Source organism: Elgaria multicarinata, chromosome 6, assembly GCF_023053635.1.
Source record: "Elgaria multicarinata webbii isolate HBS135686 ecotype San Diego chromosome 6, rElgMul1.1.pri, whole genome shotgun sequence".
NCBI classification, from domain to species: Eukaryota; Metazoa; Chordata; class Lepidosauria; order Squamata; family Anguidae; genus Elgaria; species Elgaria multicarinata.
Window position 1 is genome coordinate 51,624,128 of NC_086176.1, and position 7,483 is coordinate 51,631,610.

A 7,483-nucleotide genomic window follows, 5' to 3' on the forward strand; every position below is an offset into this window, starting at 1 on the left:
GATTATTTATTTATTTATTTATTTATGGAATTGCAGTTCCCAGTGCTACCTAGGTGAGACCCCTGTAGCAAGACGGTGTTAGACCATCGATCAGTAATACTGGGATATTAAAGTATAGATAAGGCATAGAGGCAATTTTATATAGGGGAGGGGGTCTGTTTGGGAACAGGATTCAGTGTTTGATTTGAAGAATAACTATGCCAGAAATGTGATTTCCCAGAAATGAATCCAGATCCAGACTACAAATATAGTACTATATGTCTTTCTATTACTCCCACTGCTTAATACACCTTGAATATGGACTGCTATTAAAATGCACATGAAACAATTGCTTAAAAGGTGCTCATCAGATGTCTTTTAATTGCATATTCAGGCCTTAACTGAAAGGCTGTATGTTGTCTCCTGGGAATGAATTTCCCCTCTAACCCGAATGACTGGTGACTCTAAAGGAGGTGCACCACCAATCCATAACAATTTAGCATTTTACATAAAAAACAACTTTCTGTGATTCTGTCTCTTAAACCTTCCTGTTGCTCTGTCAGCACAAGCATTTTACAGCTCAGACCAGGCTACAGAAGCATGCTGAGCAGTAGTAGATGCTGCTGCATGCATACAAGCCAAGGATCTCCTGGGATTCTGCAAGGGATCTGTCCTTCTCAGGCTGCATGCTGCAGCAAAACATCTCCATTCAGCCCTGCATCCTTTTGCCTCCTTATCACTGCAGTAGTGATTATTGTCTCTTTACAGTTTTTGTTATGTCACCCCAAGGTTTGAATGTAAAACGTATACCAGGAACTGAAGTTTGTGGAAGGTGACTTTCCTGCCCCCTTTCTCCCTGCAACACTCTTCTGAGTGGCAGGGGACCCACTTGAATAGGGTGGGCTGTGGTACAGTTATTGAAGGGAAAAGGGGTTCTCATGAAAGTATAAGCAATGCAAGGACTTGGCTACCCCTAATCAAAGCTCTCTCCTTGATGAAGTATGTGTTAGGATGATAGATGTGGCTACCCAGTGGTTAGGAAAAGGCATTTTGTACCTTCTAAGAGACTGATCTGTAAATCAGGAAGTCACTGGTTCGAATTTTGCCTCTACCATGAACTCACTAGATAAACCTTAGATAAACAAGTTTCTGCCTCACTCCCTTAATCTGCAATATGGGGGTGGGGGGAGAATAACACTGACTTACCTTACAGCAGGTTGGGAAACCTGTGGCCTCCAGTTGTTATTGGACTATAACTCCCATCATCCCTGACCACTAGCCATTCTGCTAGTGCTGCTGGGTGTTGGGATCCAGCATTTAAAGGACCATAGCTTTACAAGATTGTTATCAGGAGTAGAACTAGATAATGTATATGAAGCACTTTGAAAGCTTGAAAGTTCTATTAAGATGGTAGATATTATTTATCAAAAACACTTTCTTCTGTAGATGCTCCAGCCAACATGCAGTATTCAAAAAGGGGCACAGAACCCTTTAGTGTCTGTAGCTCTTTTTATCTAGGATAAAATGTGGCTTCATGTAGTTTCTAAATTTGTTTAGGAGTTGTATTGTATTAGGACACTGTTGTAAATGAATACACAAGTTGCACATGTTACTGGTCTCTCTGTAGTCTTTCAGACTTTTTGTTTTCTCAGTAAATCACAAGACAGACTTACAAATGGGAAAATATTAAATTTAATTGATTCAAACTTGGGTCTGAGTAAAATCTGATTTAGAATAGTAGTGTTTAAAAATTAGCTTTACATTCTCGCTAGGTGGCAGCAAATTCAAAATAATGCATCTGAAGAAGTGGTACTTCAATCTAAATATGTATTTGACCGAAAAATTCACATGCTTTGTCAAGTAGCAGTTTCAACATTTTACACAACAAAACTGCTACTCAGTAATCCCCACCTTATAGGAATCTTCATGTGGATAGTGACATATCATCTTAAAGAGCTGTGTATAAACATGTTTGAAAGCTGTTCTTGGCCACATGTTCCCATCAGGTATATGCATGCCAATTTACTTCTGTGTAAAACCCTTAAATATTAAATCCACATGTGGAATTCACACAAATCCCTGCCCAGACGTTATTTCCATGTAGTACTTTTTTATATGTGAAGTCCCCCTCTCTCCTTGTTATCCAATGAGACACATAGACTGGGTTCGGACAACATGATAATCAATGGTGGGTTAAATAGTCAACGCATATAAGTTTCTCCTGCAGTTTGATGCTGCAGCTGCAGGAGAGATCCTTTCACCTCTCTGCCCCAATCTCCATTTGTGCACTTCCCGGGACGAATCACACATGCCTACCAAGCCTCGCTGGGGAAGAGTGGCAGGGTTTTTTGCCGCTTTGGCCTCATGACTCTGTAGGCACATGAAATAGTCAATGGCGCCCGCCCCATGATACAATAATCAACAGTTGTGCAGATGGTCAACTCTGCTCACCATTGATTATTTGCATTGGTTATTTCTGTGAAATAACCAACTGTTGTGTGGAAAATGCTCGCCAAATGACACAATAGTCAATGCTGGACTATTTAATCAACCATTGTCTATTGTGTTGTCCAAACTCAGTCTGGGTTCTGGGTCACCCTGATCGTGATGGAACAGGAATACAGAGGTGCAAGCCTTGGGAACAGAATGGGAGACTGGGAACCTTCATTATCATTAAATGGAATTTTCAAATAAGGAGATAACTGTTGCTATCAGATCTTATTGTAAAGTGTATAGTAGCTGAATTACTGTTTGGCTGAATGCTTGAAATACTATTGCAAAGTATTACTAGCTGATGGGTTTCTGCTCTTCAGTATCTATTCCCCAAAATCATGAATCTGTGGGCTTTAATTTCCTTGCTGAAATCTCTATTAGGAGAGAAGGCCATGGACAACTTTAAAGCTGGCACCATGTTCTGCAATTCCAATTAGCTAATGTCAACATGAGACCAGACAAATTATAGGAACATGTTTGTTACCACCTGTTGAACCCTGATGCACTTATTCCTACCTCAAGGATAGGATCACATAGTTAGAATGCAAGAATACTAGCAGGAACTTGGTGGAAGAACACACACTTTTCAACCAAAGATCCTGGGCTCAGTCCTCAGCCTCTCCAGATAAGGCAGGAAAAGCTTCTGCCTGAAACCCTGATAAGCTGCTGCCAGTAGAGTACTGGACTACATGGACCAATGGTGTGATTCAATATAAGGCAGCTTCCTATATGCAGTACCAGTGAAATCAATGAGTTTTCTTTAAGGGGTTCATCTTTGTGCAGGATTGCAGCTTATGTAATAGCACAGTGGTAAATGCCTCACAGTGGGTAGAGTAGGACACACATTGCACAAAGGCCCATGTTTCCTGACTGGCAGAGATTGCATTTCTGATAGTGGCAATGAATTCTCACAGAATTTTCAAGATATGTGCTCATCCTATAAAACTTACCTCTCCTTTTCTTACGACAGCCAGCATATTTATGGGACGTTGCAGCTGTTACGGAAAACCTTAATAATTCCACCCACCCATCTGACTTAAGCACATATGTATAAATTAGATGAAATAGTTTATTACTGTTTTATTTTGCTAGACAGTTTTACAGCCCTCAGGGTGGGGTGTTGTTTTTTTGCGCCAGTTGCCAGGCTATCTGATTTCTCCCAAAATATGGCAAGTTAAACAAATATAGTGGAGTGAGTTGGAATCATTTTTTTCATAAAGAGTATACGACTGCAGGCAGAGGGGTAAAGAGCTAATTAAACAGAAATACAGGGCTCGTGTTAATTGGTGCTGTAATGGGTTGTGTCACTTTACACAGGCCAAGAATCTGACCCATTATTTATTACCCTTTTGCAGCGGAGGTAGCATAATTATTATGGATAAGTATATGGTTAATTCCTGGAAAGGTACTCAGTCACACCATTAATAGTAGAACTTTTGAGACTGCCTCTGCTAATGTTCATCATGCATAGCGCAATGAAACCAAAGGGAGAAGTTAGTCATGAGTAACTTAAGTGCCATTGCTTTCAATGGGATATGCCAAGCAATCATATAGATACTTACTTGGAAGTATGCCCATTGTGGTCAACACTCCCAAAAATGTTTGCATTAGCTTGCAGCCTGTGAACATTTACTCCAAAGTAAGTCCCACTGATTTCAGTGGGCATACTCCAAAGTAAGTCTGATGGGATTGTATCCAAAAGCACAAGTAACTGGTTGTGGCCATTGTATCCTACCCTCTCTAAGCTGGAATTTAATTCTGCTCCTGCTCTTTTGAGTCTTCTATCAGCTCCATGGTTGTTGGCTTCAGTCGCTGAATGGTTGCTGAGGAAAGAGGGGCCCTGTGATTTTTCTTGCTGCAGCTGAAGGCCATCCAAGAGTGGGATGCTGGGAAGAAGCAGACCTGGTTCATGCATTGTAGATGCCTGCTGCCACATTAAGCTTGTGCAGAGGCCAACAATAGTCTGCAAAGACATAAAACCACCATGTTACTGGTCTTTGCTGGTCATTCTGGATTTATGTGCTGAATCGGATGCAGTCGGACAATACCTGCACAATACAAAGCAACCCTTCCAGGGTTGCTGCTTGGGGATGGCTTGGGGATTACAGCATGCATTACCATATAGGTCACTGCTGGCTAGCTCCTCTTCACAGATGTCTCCTGAAAAAGGTCTGTAAGGATGACAAATTACTGTACAGCACAGTGTTTTCCGCAGGAATCTTTCCAAAAATAATCTCATGGAGGAAAATGTTTTACTGGAAGATTCTACAACATCTCGTTGCTCTGCAAAGGAAGGAAGATATTATGAGCTCCTGGACTTGAACAGCTGGCTGCAATGCTCCACTTGGAAGAGGTATACTATAGACAAGGCCTGTACAACTTTAGACCTTCCAAGCCAAAGGCAGTCCAGCAGGGGCTCAGTAAACCTGAGTCTGCAGAAACAGAGTGTTATCAAGCACTCTGGCACACTGGCACAATATATGACTAGATGGATTTGTTAGGCTTGGTGGCTTGTAAATTGTGCGGGCCTATTTTAGACCATTGTCAAGCAATCCATTTTCCTTCTATGTCTGGGCAGACTAAAGTTCCATTCTGTAAGGCTGAGTTTGCACTTAATTGTTAGGCCTTCTGTGTATGTTACCTCGTACCGTCCAGGGCTTCAAGGCCACAGAAGCACTCTTGCTAAAGCCTGAAAAGATTGTTTCAATTGGCTTGTGACTGTTGAATAAGATTCATCTTAGGTTTTTGCAAGACTCTTGAGGATATATACAGTAACCAGAAGGCTACAGTGGTCCTTTGCGTTTGTCTGTCTCTTGGATTTCAATTGTCCTACTGAAGACGTATAGACAGGTATGTAAAGGCAGGTTTAGCCAGTTCTGTTATTTTGCCTTGTGAACATTGTTTCCAAATATTGCTCTATTTGTTGTATGTTATCCCTTTTCTTGTTCCCTTTTTGTAAATAAACTTACCACGTATCATAATTGACATTGTGTGCTTTATTGTAATTAAGCCTTGATAGTATATCCAGTGCTTTCTTCTTGATTAGTGCGATTATTTAAGGTTTCACGTTTAGGGCTTTGAAATAGAGGTTGCCAGCTTGGAGCCTCGTTTCATAACCTTAAGGGTGTCCTGTAAGGTCTGAGAGTCCCCTAGCTCAAGCTGAGTTAGATATAAGGGGTGGTGGCTATCGGGGTAATTGCTTACCCAAAATATAGCAGAGTGCGAAATAGCAGCAGCGTAGAGTCTGGAAATGGTTTCAGCTTGAATTTAGGAACAAAAAGAAGCACTCACGGTCTTTGGTCAGTAAGAAGCTTTACTGACACTAAATAAATTACTTACAGAATAAATGGTCATATATACAGTCCTTTCACAGTACAGCAACAACGTAGCAGTATAACATCAGCAGTCTGATAATGTCAGCAGTAAGTTCCAGCAGTAAGTTCCAGCAGTAAGTACCAGCAGTAAGTTCCAGCAGTAAGAAGCCATACAACATGGACTTCTTAAATACACTTTTCTCCTTGGCCCAATTAACCAATAGTCTCTTCATCTTGTACATCTCGTACCGCACGTAGGCCAGGGAAGAATCTGCTTCATACTGGACTTCTCCTGGCAGAGACAATCTGGCCAAGGACATCTTTTTAACTCTTTAGAGTCCTTTTCCTTCTGTGGTTAAAAACCTAACCACAACACCCTTTCATTTTTAACTACAGAAAAAATACAATTTACATTTCATTACATTTCACCTGTAAGAAATCAACTTTACATGTTTACAACAATCTCAACATTGTGTACATTTCTCTGTGTGTTACATTTCCCAGAGACTTATTTATATGTAAGCTTTTCTTTTCTTCTTCTTCCAAGCACTGTTGAAAAAACTTTGTGCTTTGGGGCGTTGAACTACTTTGCAATCTTCCAACTTGCAAACTTTCAGCAATTTTAAAACTTTCTGCTTCTGGCTTTTTAGGTAATTTCCTTTGGAAACTTTTCTACCTCTACACCAAGGTAACACCTAACTTTCCCCAGAGACTTCAGTTTCAACCCTTCCTGCAGCTTTGGGCTGAGTTTTCTTGAATGTGGTCTTGGGAACTCCCTGCCACCAGTAGACGAACCACTAGCTCCACAATCATGTACTCTTTTGCTTGCCCCTTTGCATACAGACACGTGTGTTTGAAAACACCCCCTTTCAGTTTTCGCTGCCTGAAAACACTTTTCTTGCTCTTGTTCAGACAATTTCAACACATCACTGTAACTCTCAGGTTCAGACTTCACACAACACACACTGAATTCATCTGAATACTTTAAAGGTGGAATTCCTTTGTTTTTTCTTTGTGAACGACGAGGTACACTGGAAATTTCTTCCTCCCTTTCATTTCCCTCTTCCCTTCCACTTTTGGGAGTGGAAACACTCTTCTCAGAGATGTGAGGGCTCTGAGAAGTTAACCCCTGAGTTACTGTTTTCTCCTGGTTGTTCACAGTTTCTAACAGAACTTGGGAACCTTGAATCCTGTCCCAACCTGCTTCCTGAAAAGTAGCAGACCTAGAAACAACCACCTTCCCATGACTTAGGGAAAAACGCCAAGATTTGGATTGCATGCCAGAATAACCCACAAAACGTAATTTCACAGACTTGGTTTCACCTTTAGATCTTTTGGACTTTGGGATATGCACGTATGCCCAAGACCCCCATGTTCTCAAGTGAGACAAATCTGGCTTTGAACCAAAAAGTAAACAGTAAGGCGAACTGCCTGTAACCCTGCTCCAGGTTCTATTACACAGATAGTTTGCGGTTAAAAATGCTTCTCCCCACAAATCTTGCTCAGCGTTTGCATCAGCCATTAGAGAATCTTTCTTCATTTGAAGTACTCCAATTCTTCTCTCAATTGACCCATTTTGAAAAGGAGTTTGGGGATCTATTAACCTGTGTGTGATTCCTGTTTTCCTAAACCACTCACAGAACCTTCCAGAAACAAACTCACCCCCACGGTCCGACTGCACAGAAATAATGGGCTTG